A 15,460-nucleotide genomic window follows, 5' to 3' on the forward strand; every position below is an offset into this window, starting at 1 on the left:
GAGAAAAACCCCATCTCGTGTTTGAGTAAATATGGTACTAACAACTAGAAGTTTAAATGAGATATCAGCTGCATAGCTGGTTGCTGGGTTTTGACATTTAAAGCAAATTGGCCCTTGCTTGGTAAAGAAAGCCTTACTTTGCTATTTACAAATTGCTTGTTCTCTTTCAATGTTAACACATGGCAGCTATACAAAGTTCTATTAATTATTTATCTACTTCTGAATGCTAATAGATAGAATTGTACTCTATGAATAAACACCCCTCCCCCCAAATTATTACTATTCGTCCTTCTGATTTAATTCCACATCTCCTTAGTTGGATATTGGTGGATGCTGCTGTAGTTATTCTAGATACAGGCAAGAGAGGCAATGGCATTTTCAGTCTTAGTAGTTATAAATTGAAAAATCAACGTATTGTATTTGTTTTCATGCTTTGGGGTTTGGAGAGAACTTTCCCAGTTGGCTGCAGCTTTGGTACAGAGGTAAGGTGGAAGCCACTGTGAAACGCATTTATGCTACAAGAACCAATGTTCTGCTCTGATGTTGTAACCCACTGGTCAGTCACTCAGTGGGTTGCATGTCCCCATTGCAAAGAGGATGCCTGCAGCTACCAGCCCAGAGGTCTCTAAAACAAGCTGTAGGCATTTTTGTGTTTTACCTACAAAGCTCTCTGATTCAGTCCCCAGTTCTAGGCAGAATGGTGATGGTCAAAATATAGCAACTGCTATGTTACTTGGGAGGGAGAGAGAAAACGGGCAAGAAAAGGTTGTAATTAAAATACGTATATTTCTAATACTTCTGCCAATGTTTGCAATTTACTGGCTTCCAGTATCACATTTTAATCAGAATTTTGCTTGGTTTGTACTGCCATGCTGAAGGAAACAAATGCAATCAGGAACAGAAAATTCAGAGAGGGTAGGGGAAAAGAGAACACTTCTTTCAGATAATGCCTAAGCTATTCACAGGAAAATCAAAGAGAAAAACAGCAACAGTAAGAGTATAGGTATCATGAGATCAAGCATCCTACTTCCAGATGCATTCGTCTTGAGTATTCAGTATTCTTGACTTCAGATGCATTACTCAATGCATAAAATGAAGCGCGAGCACAAGTGTTTATTAGAGAGGACTTGGGGTATAGCAAGAGAGCTACCCAACTACAGAAACTCCTGAATTTGGGTAAAAATTTGATCCTGAGTGAAACTTTGTTGCTGTGTGTTCCCTCTCAGAACCTTAGAGCCAAAAAATTCTTCAAGGAAAATTTTTTTGATTTGGATTAAAATCTAGTCCCAGAGTCTCTTCCTCAGTAGAAACCTATTGGGAAAAGGGCTAGAAAAGAAAACCAAGAGTTAGATAAAATAGTTACAATACCAATTCATCAGTTCTGAAAGTTTTATACAAGTTCAAGCATTATCTTCAGCTAGAATGTAACCTTAATATACAATATTTCCCTCTCATGCAACAGGTCAGCCTTGTGTATCGCTCACAAAGGATAAAGCATTCACTAGAGGGAACAGAACACTACAAAAAGAGAAAAGAAATTCCTCCCATTGATTCTCTATGGGATTTTATTTTCCCCAATTGTATAGGAAACCTGGTACCAAGAACTTTTTTATAACTTTTTTGTTTCTGTACTTTGTCCAGTTACAGTATTCCTTCAAAACATTTCATAAAATCTTGTGTGTGTCTGTTGTATCCTAGCAGCCAACCTCTGTATTTTTAAGCAGAGGATAGTTACTGCATTTTTTTTTTGTATAACTAGACCTTTAACCTAAAACTAATAAAATTTTTAATTGTGTAGCTAATTTTTTTAGTAACTCAAGATGAATGAAGAGAAAAGGATGCCTTACTTTCAGACTGGGTACAAGTCAGCCCTGTAAATAGGGCCGGCATAAGTAAGTTCTTCTAATAAGTCCTTCTCAGTCTTATTTTGAAAACCTAAGTTATATTTAAAGGGTGCATAACCTTATGCTAACTTAACAGGGAACAAATGTCACCCTTTGTCTTTTAATGTGAAAGCAAATAAGTGAAAATGAGTGAAATCGAGTCAAAGATTGTAAGTTTAAAGAGGCTACAATGTACCCAAAATTAAATAACTGGAAGCCAAAACATTTCCTAGTGTGTTTCTTTAGGTATAAAGAAAGTCTAAGACTTGAACAAAGATGCTTTCAAAAAGCGGTTGAGGGTACAGATACAGAATATCTAGGACAGATTTGGCTGAGAGAACTTTTTATAGTTGATTTTGAGTGAAGAATATTGGAAGCAAGCATGCTCTCTGTCATTATCTAAATGCCATCCACCTACTACTTGAGTTCATTTAGATATCTACGTTCAGCCCACTCTCACCTTCTCTAGGCCCGCCCCCCCCCAAAAAAAGATTAATATAAAAAGTGGGTGAGCCCTTCTACTCCTTGCCACAAGTTGACACACTGGTATTTTAGTGATATAAGGGGTTGAAATAAGTGCTCTTATGCAACTAAGCATGATCCTAGGTGGCATAAGATCTGAAGATTAAACTCTAAGGGTCTTTCTTACACAGGGAAGGGTTCTTCACCAGCATCATCTCTCTGACTTTGAGGAACTGTTCAGCACTTTACAAAAGCGTAACTTAACTGAGAGAGAGAGACTGATTCAGCCCAAGGAAACTCATTCTATTGTGTCTACTGCTGTTAGGAATGTACCCTGCTTTCTTCCTACGAATAAACACTTCTGTTGATCTCTTCCCTTTGGGATATGTGCTTTTTTTGTGAAACTCAAAAAAAATTAACATTTTAAACAAAAATAGGCTGGCACCATCCATTTGAAATTCAGAAATAAGTATGTACAAAGATGTAGGAACAGCTGATGGCTACTTAGCATTAATTTGATATTCATTGCCAAATGTTTCTCTTGCATGTTAGTCAAGCAAATGGTATTGTTTAATTTTGTTTAACCTGTACCTTTTTAAGGTTGCAGTTATAAAATCCTGATGCAAGTCAAATATTTCCCATGTATTTACAGTCTCCCTCCCCCACCCCCAGCATATATTGTAATGAAGTCTTTAGAATCCACTCTAGAGATTGGTCTTTAACTAGATCTGAGGCTTCATTGTGCTTCCTCGGAGATAAATCTATTGATAGTTTTAGATCATGGCTGTCTTCCAAATGTAGTCCTTCAGCCTCATCCAATCAAGTAATTTTGCTGTGACTCCTATCTCCATCTCTGATCCTGCTATATACAATTGGATCCCCCCTCCCCGCCCCCGAATGAATTTCAGTCCTGAAGCTCAACCCAGATTGGAGGGGTGGTGGAGGAGGAGCGGGGGGACATGAGTGATACCTGTTTCCACGGGTATCGGCTGTAGCCATATTGGCCTAAGAACATGGGCCGAGAAGATTCTTTGGGTACATCTTGTTTTGTTTGTTTGTTTCTTTGTTTGTTTGACCAACTAAAATAGCTGGAAAAATAATTCTTTGCAAGCTTTCGGGTACAAACCCCCTGCAGGCTGAGGAAGCATCTGCATTTGTTCCTAGTTTTGTGGACATGCCGCTGAGACCACATCTCATTTGCAATATAGGATGCATTACAAAGTGTACATGCTTAGAACACATGCTTATTTGCTGCTGCAAATCTGACCATGTGAAGCTAATTGTAGCTCCCTATGGAAGCAGTAGCCTTATGCAAATTAATGTTTTATGGGGGTCTGCTGCCTTGCATACTCCTTCATGAAAAAAATTAACCCTAGGTACATCTCCTGTTATATTCACACAATCACCTGTCTTAAGATTTTCAAATGTTGTTAGCTTAAATTCACTATTTGTACTATGCAGTGCATTTAGAGACCCTTTTGTGTGGCATTGAAGCTCTTCTGTTTCACCATTCATGACAGTAGAGTTACTGGTGACAGCTTTTAGATCACCTCTGAGAAGGACCTGGTGCCAGTGATCTGACTTTCATTCCATTAGGTGCAAACAGAATTCCAAAGGGTAGGAATAATAAAATGGTGGTCTGGGTGAATTAAAAAAAAAGACAATGAGATGACTCAAAATGGAGAAAATCAAGGTTTTGTGTGATGTTTGCACTTATTCAGTGCACCCAGAAGTTGAGTTTTTTTTTTTTTAGATTGTCAGTTCAGTAAGACATTTGTCTTTAACTTTAAACCTATGGCTAATTTATTCTACATGAATTGGTCTCTGCTGTCATCTTCATATAGGTGTCTTGAAGATCATACCATTAAATATTCACACAGACTGCTTCTAAATATACAAACAGATATAACTAATTCCCTCAATGCTTCTGTGTTCCACTTCTGTGCAATCCCAGTCTTACAGATGGGGCTGAATAGAAGCAGAAATGTTAAAAGAATTGCCCAAAGCCACAGAGGCTCAGTGGCAAAGTGGGACTGAAAACACCATTCCTGTGTTCAGATTGCAGCTTGTTTTCAGATGTTCTCCTTTTGTTCAGCTCAAATTTGAGTGACACCAGTGGCAATCATTGTGCTTTTAATTTGCCTGTGGAACTTACTTGGTCTCTTAGCAGATGAAGTTTAATGTATCTAATGATATTTATAACTGGTATTTGTTGGGGGAAGTAGCCATATGCAAATGAATGCTTTATGGGTGTCTGCTTTATAGAAAAAATGTAACCCTGGGTGCATCTCCTGTCAAATATCAGACTAAAGTCTCTTTGCTATCTCTGCTGCTTTCTGTAGAAACTGAGCTCTGTCTTACTGTTCTAAAGAAAATTTTCTTTAGAGAGACTGATGCCTGATTTGTCTGATTAATCACTAGCACTAACATTGCTTTAGGTATGCAATCATGGAAGCTACTGAAGATGTTTGTGGCTGTGAGAAGCAGGATGAAATGGGAAGATGCATAGGGAAACTGAACCCCCTCCATGAAGATTAGCTACTTTGTGCTGAAAGCTTACTTCTATGGTATGAAGGTGTCTGGCTCTGGCAGGCTTCATTATTCCTTTCCCAATGCTGTTGGCCCAGAGCAAAGTCAGAATTGCTTTCAAATTGTTGGAAGAAAGCCCACAATGATATCTGGGAAATGGGCTTCCATTCAGATCAGCAAATAGTTTTAAAAAGCTATTTGTTTCTTTTAGTTCTTGTTTGACTCCTGTGTAGAGAATAATCAACTCCCTGGAGTTCTGATTGCAGACTGCTCCAGGCACCTGCAGGCAGAAAGCTTTCCAGCAGCTTGGACTTCATGGCTAGGGACAGAAGTTGCACATAACCCAGTTTAAGTGATCAGAAATGGGTTTAAACCTGTAACAGGACAGAAGTTCAGTGCACATAAACCCGTTTCAAAATGGCTGAAATTGCTTTAAGATAAATCTGGTTGAATGTAGTATCAGACTAAACTGATTTAGGTCAAACTGATTTATGAAACTTCTATCCCAGACCCTTTCCTTGTTCAAGTTAAATTACAGCCCCCCAGCATCCCAGGATACCTTGCAGCCCTGGGCTGGGCTGTGTTGTCTGCTCCAGAGAACAGGGTTGGCCCACCCCTTTGCTTCCTAGCTGAAGCAGGAAGGGCTGGCTGACAAGCGGATGGGGGTGGGCAACCTGGCTGGGGACCACAGCCCAATCTGCTTGTGGAGAGGTAGCCCCTGCCAAACTGATGGGGCAGGGGGCGTGGGCAGGCAGGCTCAGGCAAAGGGGTAGGAGGAACGCCCCCCCCCCCCGCACTGGCATGGGACCCCAGCTGGGGTCTGCTTGGCAGGGGGCTGGCAGGAGACCAGCAGACTCTTTCCCCCTCCCACCTCTGGCAGAGACTGAGGCAAGTAGTTGATAAGGGGAGTGGGAAGAGGCATAATTCCCCTCAGCTCCCCCAGGCCATGGGGCTGAGGCTGGAGAACTGGGGCTGGAGGGACTGGTCCCCTACCACCTGTGAGCACAGGGCCAAGCCCTGTAGGACCAGACTGAGAGGAGGGAGGTGTTGGCAAAGACCTGGCATAATCATTACATTGTGCTGGAGACTGAGCTAAGGGAACAGGAGAGGGTCCCAGACTGGTTGAGTTGGTGTGACCAAAGAATGCAGAGAGCTACATTTACATTACAAAGCAGAACCTGTAAAAGGTGGGAGATGGGAATACTTAAGCAGTGACAGAAGACCCTGAATTCATGAGTCCTGCTGAAGATGCTAGAGGTGACGAACATACTAATGTCAAGGCACCTCAGGGGCAGAAGGGGATGCAAGTGTGCCTGTAAAACCCAAGTGGAGTGAGGTCTCCACTCCAACATCTAGGACCATCTGCTGCTTCCCCAGAAAGGACTTTCTGAATACCTGGCTGCAAGGAGGTACTCTGCCCTCAGGATTATGTGAGACTTGTCCAAGGCTTTCTCTTGCCGTCTTGGTTTATTATGTTCCATTTTAAATTGGACTAGGTTGTGTGTGTTCTCACTGTGTTTTACTGTGCTGTATCTTGGGTTAGGTGAAGATTTTTGGTGGTTCTTGCTTGAGGTTGCAAATTGTTGTGTTCAATACATGCTTGCTTCAGAGAGAGGACTATTCTTGTTCAAGCTTTTATGAATGAAATGCCACTACTTTTTTTCCCCCACCTTTTTGTCCTTCCTCAGCCTGGCGGGGGCCGCCCCCACCTCAAGTGGGGAATGAATGCAGGGGCAGCCACTCTTTCTGCCACCCAGGCAGACCTGGGCTGGGGTCCTGTGTAGGCTAGGGAGGAGATTTCAACCCACACCCTCCACTGTGCTAGCCCCAGGCTGGAGCCCCTTCTCCTCAGCAGGGAGGAGGGAAAAAGCCTTGGTGCTTCAGTCCCTTCCCTTTCCTGAACCAAAAGCTTCACTAGCTTCTCAGTTTAATCTCTCCATCTTAGACTAAACTGCAAAGACTGAATCGATTCGGCCTCGGGCTTTTTGACTGTCTGTACTTAGCCACAAGTACAAACAGTCTACTTCTCTAACTGGGCCAAGTTGCCTGGGGCTGTTCCCAAATACATGGATGAAATACAGATTCAAGTCCCTCCCTTTCACAGCTTCTGTTTCTGGGGCTTTTGAAGAGTCTTCTGTATAATGCAAAGCTGTTCTCTTGAAGCATGCAACTCCCTAGGAACGTGGATCATGAAGTCCTCCACTGGGCACAGGTGTGTTGATTTTGCCCATATAAGACTTATCAAAGATTTTTAAAGGCACAAGAGAAGGCATCCCAATCCCAGTTTTGGTCACTGTATGGCTGCAAAGGGAGAGAGGACACCACTGAATACAGTAGGTGTTATTATATTATATTATATTACATTACATATTCAGGTAGGGGAGATAAAACAGGCAAGAGTCTACTATAGCCTTCTTGCTGCACAATTTATGGTGACAGAGGACTGCTCTTGGGCTTTCCCTCTAGCTTACTCCTGTGGTCTTCTGGCTAGGGGTGAGTGAAACTATGGGGATCCGAACTCTAAGGCCTCCCAGTTTGGTGCTTGCTCATGGGATGCCTGCCATAGATTTGAGAGCACCTGAAGCCCCAGACTAAAGAGTTGGGGAGGTAGGATACTTGCCAGTGGTAGCGCCACACAGACTTGAATGATTGAGCTCTGCTGAGTCAATAGAATTGGGAACTGATTTAGCTAATTTGGCCCAAGATATGAAATTAAAAAAAGACAAAAGAGAAAAAGAAATCCAAATATAGGAAATAATGGCTCTTTTAATGTTGCAGAGACCATAAACCCTTTCTCAGCTGAATGTGATGGTACACTTTAAAAAGAATGACAGTGACTTAAAGGGACTAGCTAACAGCTATGTGAGCTGGAATTTTCTGTGCTGGGTGTATGGCTCTGGTTGATTTTTATTTTGGACTTTAAAATTCTTCCCCTTTTTCTACCAAAAAAAAAAAAAAAAGTTTTAGCAAAAATGGTTCAGAATGTGGTGAAAGGATATTATTTTCTCCATGTTTAAAAAAAAAATAAAATAAAATCTATTTTCATTGAGAAACTGTAGTGTTTCTAAACTATACAGCAGAGATTTGAAAGATGTGACGGGACCTATGGATGAAATAATAAGTGAATGTGTAATTTTAATGTGTATCATAATGCATAAGGAGAGTAGAAAGGAATCGACACTGGCATCTCTTAATCATGTGACTTTTTTATATTACCCTTTTAAAAAAAATTAATTCTTTTTTTATGTAATATCTATATTCTACAGGGAAGTCTATCTAGAAGAATTGACAAAATATTTTGCTAGCTGGCTTATAGTTTGTTTCTAACTACGTTGACTACTTTTTGGGGATGAAACTCGAGCAACTACTCAGTAATGCTTAGCAGGCCTATACGAAGCAGCTAGTATTCACTTCAGATTCAGATTTGGCTGTTTTGGGGGACACTGATTCGATTTGGTGATGCAAGTCACCAAAACAAATAGATTCAGCCGAATCCGATTTGGAGATTGGGCTGCTGCCAAATCACCCAGGCCACGCCCATCTCCCACCTGCCCCAGCTCCCAGCACTTTGAACCCCCTCCTCCCCCCGCACTTGCCGGATGCTGCCGGGTGGGCGATGATCTCCACTGCCCCATGCGTAGTAGGGGGGGCTCTGCATGAGCCTTCCCAGCCCCTCTTTCCCCATGTCTGCCCTGCCCACCCCAGCTCTGGCCCTTTTAAGAAAAAAAACTGAGAAACTGCCGGACTTTCCACTCTTGCTAGTGGGGGAGGGGGCAATCCCCGCTGCCCCCTGCTGCATGGTGGGGCTCTTCCATGAGCCCCGCAAAGCCCCGAGGCTGCTGTAGGAGCAGAGAGTCCTGGAGCTTTGCCCTTTTTTTTTTCTTAAAGGATCAGAGCTGGCCCAGGCAGGGCATCCATGGGGAAATGAGGCAGGGTGGGGGGGCTCTGGGAGAGCCCCCCACGTGGCATGAGGAAGTGAGGGGCCGTGGGGATTGCCTCCCACCCAGCAGCACCCAGTGAGTGGGGCTTTTTTTTCTTAAGCACTGGGAGCTGGGGCAGGTGGGACAGCCATGGTGGGTGGCTGGGGATTGGCAGGGCCCCCTCTTCCCCCTGCTTACCAGTTCCAAGTCTGGCTGCAGCTCCTTGCTGCAGCCACTGGGGACTATCTGAATCATCAAAGCTCTCCGCGTCTTTTCTGAAGATTTGGAGAGCTTTTTGAATTGATTCAGACCTTTTAATTGGTCCCCTGATTCAGATTTGGCCACCAAATCGGTCTGAATCTCCTCTGAATTGAATCGCCACCTGAAGCTTCTCATAGCCCTAATTAACCAGCTCTTCAGCAGTGTTAGGATGAAGTGAAGAATAGCTTTTTCCGTGGGAATTGCAGAGAGAATTTAAGTGAATAGTAAGTTCTCAAGTTGTGCACATGGTGCCAGTGCTATAGCCCCTCACTTTTGGGAGCAGTGTAACTAAGTGGAGGTGCCCAAGACAACAGTCCTGAGAGCCAACTTTGAGAGTAGGAAGGCACAGAAATAGCTGCTGTCTACACCACCAGCAGCTTGGCAGTTAGTAACTTGGCTGCCCTGTTATGCCTCTGTTTCTTGGTGGAATGCCACCCGATATTCTTGTAAACACTAAGAAAATAAGTAATATTAAATTTGTTTGAGCAAAAATACTAGTTTTTATCAGGATTTGAGTAGTGTACAGATTGAGGACTTGATCCACATTTTGTAGAGCCTGCATGGTGTTAAGGTATAGGGAATAACTGGCAGATTAACAAACCAGCTAAACAAAATGGGTTTTCTATGAACACATTTTCATCCTAAAAATAATTCAGTGGACCGTTTAAAACATCTTTACTAAGGAATTATTCCCAAATGTGGTTATTTTTTTTTTGCCAGGCAGTAGTTCTGTGCCTGACACTGGTTGTTTACTACTTGCTGATTAAAAGGTGGGAAGAGAGAAACAAAGTGCATTACAGAAGTATGATAATTACACGTATTATGAAGTCTGGGTGCATGTTGTTAAATTAGCAGTAACCACCCTTATTTTTAATGATAAGATTTTGGTAATTCAGTTTGATAGCTAGGCCTCTTGGTAATCAAGTCCAATTTATACAAAGTGCTATTTTGAGAGTGGTAAAGATGCCAAAGGGAATGATAAAGTGTTTGGAGAAGGTGTGGGTAGGCTATAGTCTTTGTCTTAAGAGCCATCACATGGGAAGGGGTGGAAGAAAAAGAATGTGTTCAGTAAAATCCAGTTTTCACCCCCATACTTCTCTAATATTGTTTCATTTTGATGGATGCCAGTGATCTTAGTCCTGAACTTACTGATGTTTCACCAGAATTGCTACGCTTGTAAATTTACTGCTATTAAGAACAGTATTGAGGTTACAGAAAGCATCATTCCCACTACAGAAGTGAAGCTGAGAGCTTTTTAACTTCCCTGCAGAATAAAATGTTGTGTTCCTCATTTTGGGTCTTTACATGTCACGTACTGTTTTAGCTCTGGCAGAGAAAAAGACATTGTACTCTTATCCTTGGAAATGTTTGAACAGCTTTATCCCCTTTATCTGTTTCTTAAACTGCTTTTCCCTCATCAACCATATAAGTCTTGATCCCACAGCATCAGGCTAGAGCCTGCTGAAATGTGAATCCTTAAGAAATTTGGAGTTTCTTTTTGGATTTCTTTGTAAATTTGGAGAAGTGATCCAGTTTGGGGGAAAAGAAACTTGTTGCAAATTATTTTTCTTCAAGACTTTTTTTTACTCAAAAATAATTGTAGTAAAACTTCTTAAGTTAAGCATAGGCATCACAAGCTCATTCAGTGCCCGGTTTGGGGTGTGTAGACAGGGGTTGGGGAGGGGAGGGAAATCTAACCTGCACAGGCTCTTTCTGTATAGGGAGGGCAGCTGCTGCTGCAACTGATATTGCTATAGTAGCAGTTGCTTTCCCTGTGTGGGGAGCCCAGGCAGCAGCAGCAAAGAGACAGAGTCTGGTGGCAGCAGCCTTATGGTTTGGGCTCCCTGGGAGCTGTCCCTGGGGTCTCATTTGCTTGTTCCCCACCAAGATATGCTGTTGTGGCTACTCTGAAAAATGCTCCCTGGGCAGAAGGGGTAGCACCATTTCATTCACTCCTTCCTCCCCTCAGATGCATTCTGGGTGTGTGTTGCACTGCCCAGCTCCTATAGCTATCAGGGGTTGGGGTTCTGGTGCCCCCTCATAATCACTACCTGGAGCTGGTTGCACATAAACCAGTGCAAGTGGTTAGAAACTGGTTCAGATCTGCATCACAACGCTTCAGTGCATTTAAATTGTTTTAAAAATGGCCAAAAATGGTTTAACCTGGATGGATGCAGTATAAGACTTAACTGATCGAGGTTAAATCAGTTTATTGAACTTCTGTTCCAGATCCCTTCCAGATTCAATTTTAACTCAGTCATCCAGCATCCCAGGATGCTTTGTACCTCCTATACAAACTCCCCCTTGTAGGGTTGGTAGCCTAGGCTTGGCTCAAGCTAGCTGCTCCAGCAAAGCAGGGAGGTGTGCTCTAGTGCCCCTCAGCTTCTAGACTGGGACACCGGGTATGTGGCTTTATTTCTGGAATCAAAATGAATGCCTGTTCTCTTGCTTATTGATTCAGTCTTGAGCTTTTTGATTATCTGTACTTAGCCCTAGTGACATTATTGATGTTTCATAGACATCAGGGCTGGAAGGGACCTTGGGAGATCGAGTCTAGCCCCCTGCCCAAAGGGCAGGAAGTCAGCTGGGGTCATAGGATCCCAGCAAGATAAGCATCCAATTTGCTCTTGAAGGTGTTCAATGTAGGTGCTTGAACCACCTCTGCTGGCAGACTGTTCCAGACCTTGGGGGCTCGGACAGTAAAGAAATTCTTCCTTATGTCCAGCCTGAAACGGTCTTGCAGGAGTTTGTGACCGTTCGACCTCGTCATCCCGTGGGGCGCTCTGGTGAACAAACGTTCCCCCAGATCCTGGTGGTCACCCCTGATAAACTTATGTTGTATGGTCTTTTAAAAAAAATCAGAACCTAAATATTGAAATGATCCCATTATCAATGTTCCTTAGTGAAACTGGTAATTTCAGTAAAGCTGCATGAAGAATCCTATTTATGGGCTGCCAAAATTGCCTTGAACAAAATTGTACCATGTGTGAAAGTTTACAAAACTCCATTCCTTTTTCCCTTTGCCCTTATCCCAAAGGAATATTATGCAAGTTGGTAAGAATATTACCACAATAAGGTCTACAGGAATACACTCTCCAGGCATGAGAAATCCTGTCATGTTGAAGCCAATGGAATTTTCCATGGACTGATTAGAGATTTAGCTTAAATTTTTCAGTGACTCCAGTTACAATCAGAGTGGGACCCACGTGCCATCTTATTTGGCCCAGCACTATTTGAAGCACAGTTTTGAGTTGGGTTTGAAACCTCTCTCTCTGTTGTTGTTATTGTTATTATTATTATTATTTTTTTTTTTATAAATTTAGTTTTTTATGACCTATAGTTATCTCAGTTTGGTTTCCATGTGTACTGTATCAATTGAAGACCTGTCTTGCTCATATTATTCTAATATTATAAAAGCCTTAGTCTGTCTGTCTGTAACGCTTTATTCATATCCCGGTTGGTTGTCTGAAACAAGCAATTGGAGTGCTCCAAGAGCATTCTGGACAGGAGGCAGCAGTGGCATGGCGGAGCACCGCCCTGACTGCACGGGTTGAGTGGCGCAGATCTCGGCCCCCCCAGGCCCTGCTCCCTGGAGGCAACAGCGATGGAGTGGGGGGCAAGCCCCTGGACCCAAAGGGCTGTTGGGGGAGCGGGTCTGGCCCTGAAGCAGTGGGGGGGAGGATGGGGGGAGTGGACCCGGTCCTGAAGTGGCAGGGGGGAGGGGTGGATGCGGGCCTCTTTCCCTCCCCAACCCGGGTCATTCTTGATGGGCAGTTTGCTAGTGTAGGCATATATGCCTTATTCTTAGAAGCAGTAGCAGAGTGAGGGGTGGGCGAGAAGGACGCTAGCACCAGGGACTGATTTAAAGGAGTCACTAGAATGGTAGGCCCTGTGGAGCCTGCAACATCGTGGCCTCAGCCTACGTGCGGGAAGCTTATGCTTTGGCAGTAACAGCTTGTCAAATGGCCTCTCATCCTCACCCCTCTATCCTTTAGCATCTCTGCCCAGGGCACTAAAAGTCTAGTTGTGGCTCTGTCTAGAAGTGCCCCATTTTGTTAGACCACATTTTGGAATTGATTGAAAACCCAATGAGTTAGAATTTAAGCTAATGTCTAATAATTACAGGTTAGAGTGAGACTCCTTTTGGGGGAGGTTATACCACAGCTGCTGCTGGAGTGTTTCTGCCCCTGAAGCATTTTGTGCTGGCTGCTATTGGACACCTACATAAACATGGACTATGTTAGTAGCCAGTGAGCTTTTTGGGCTGTGTCCTGGAATGACCCAGCTCCAGATGGAGGCAGGCAGGTGAGTGGGCACTAGGGTGCTGCTGTTGTCACTTCTCCCTCCCACAGAATGAGAGAAGCACTTGCTGTTGCTGTTTCTCCCTGCCATACTATAGGAGAAGGCCCCATCACCAAACTTCAAAAGCCCCCTCTGGCCTGCAGGCCATTGGCTGCCGAACCCCATGCAAGGTGAACCCTCAAGCTCATCCAGTACAACACTTCTTTGTCAGTGTGGAGCTCTATTGTGATCTATAATGCTTCTCTTGGGACTAGAAATTCACCTGGAGGGAAGTCCTTGCATACAATATTGCATTTTATAAAATGACTGAAAAATATACAAGTTCAACACGTGCCATGTAAAAGATGCCAATTTTGTAGCACCTAAAAACAAATAAATGTTAGAACTATTTTTTTTTTTTTGTATGTTGAATTCCTGTTACTGAATTGTTCCTACTGTATAGGTGGAGTTTGCCAGGGTTTCCTTCTCTAAGTAGTTAAAGCTTCCTGAGAGTGGCAGATTTTGTTGTTTTGAGAACAAGTTTCCTTCGAGCATTTCACATTTGAATTTTCAATAATATTTAAAATAATATAATTGTCAACTTTCACATGGACGCTGTGCAAACCTGCTAGAGTCCCATCGGTAGTAGAACTTAAAGTCGTGATAGTTAAAACAAGACTGACATGCAGTGTAGATATGCCACTTGCCAAGAAATGAAAACCCTAAAGAGGAGAAGCCTCTTCTCTTCAAATTTAATAAGCAAGATGGAACTACCTGTAAACAGATGCAGTCCCTTTAGCATTGCTTATGTTGTGCTGCAGTATTAAAAACTGAGATGGTTTAGCAAACCTGTAGTTAGGAATAAAAGGCATCCTGACATAAGAGCATCTTTGTTTCCCTCCATCACTTTTACTGCTTCAGAAGGTAGGGTAGGGGTTAATAAGCATTCTTCAGTGACATATCTGTAGATTAATGTGTTTTATAAATTACCCAGTGGGCTTGTAAAACATTTGCAGCTTACTGGGGTAACTAGCCTAGTGTTTAGTCACACAGCAACCTCAAAAATGGGAAATAGGGCTTTTTTTTTTTTTACAGGACTTATTTAAAGGGAAGGAACTCCTATAAAATTAAAAAGGCACTTGATAAAACCATCTTTTATAAAAGAGAGAGTTTTAGAAGTGATTCAATTTAGCCGCCTTTTCATTGTAAGTTAAATCATTCAGTGACATTGGAACCAGAGTGTTTATGATAAAAATATTAAAACCATTGAAGTGGAATCCTGGAGAGAGATGCACAGCTTTGGAAAATAGGCTTAGTATAAGATTCTATCTTGATTTAAATCCCTATTGACTTCAGTAGAATGGCACTGATCTAAATTCTCATGTCTGAAAACAAACTAAAGTGCATGTAATATTTTTAGCACAGGTGAGTGGGGGCTGCTTTGGAAAAGTGTTTCTGATACAACTTGAGTAGTAGAGTCAGTAGGGGTAGGTGACTGGGGTAGTAGCTCAGGGACATTTGTGCATATCATAAATCTGTGACCAGTTGAGCACAGAATGGTAGCCAAGCTAAAGGGAGAATCACTGGCATCCTTCTTTCTCATGTTCTTGTGACAAACTATTTAGCAGAATTCACAGGCTCATTGGAATCTGACATGGCTGTGCCATGAGTGCTTGTTATGGCCTCAAACTTGCAACCTCTGGACTGTCAGCTGTGCCCCTTAGTACCCATGTGGCTCCACCTCCATCCATTGCCATAGCAAGGCTGTTTCAAATCAGGATGACGTTGCTTAGACAGAATTGCATAGGAAAATGGGCATGATCTGACAAGCTTGTTCAAACATCTTTAGTTATCGAAACAATGCTAACTTGATTTTAAAATTAAATTACATTTAATATTAATTACACCTGTACATGTGTGACATGAACAGGTAAAAATATTTTGTCTGCTTTGTAAGATTGATATAGTTCTTGTTAATGGACATCTTTTGTAAATAACTGGGAAAATATTTAAAATCAATCTGAAGAAATAACCAGTCTGGAAATACATGATTCCAGAAATTTGATGGCAGGGGAGCTGTGGCAGCATTAATAACTGCAACCTTTCAGACCAGCCCCATGCCAC

General features: G+C 42.6%; 1 protein-coding gene across 4 annotated transcripts in view; it reads left to right on the top strand.

The window, feature by feature from the left end:
* The window catches only part of KIAA0930 (KIAA0930 ortholog), a 124,836-nt gene that overhangs the window by 22,391 nt on the left and 86,985 nt on the right, over positions 1–15,460 (top strand). Inside the window, exon 2 of one of the 4 annotated variants that reach the window (XM_019544302.1) lies at positions 1,812–1,892. The exons of the other annotated variants lie outside the window; for them this stretch is intronic. The gene's annotated coding sequence lies outside the window, so the exon portion shown is untranslated. The remainder of the gene's footprint in view (positions 1–1,811; positions 1,893–15,460) is intronic. 4 annotated transcript variants of the gene reach the window in all.

The sequence above is a fragment of the Crocodylus porosus genome, unplaced genomic scaffold (genome assembly GCF_001723895.1).
Source record: "Crocodylus porosus isolate Cpor-Errol unplaced genomic scaffold, CroPor_comp1, whole genome shotgun sequence".
NCBI lineage: Eukaryota > Metazoa > Chordata > Crocodylia > Crocodylidae > Crocodylus > Crocodylus porosus.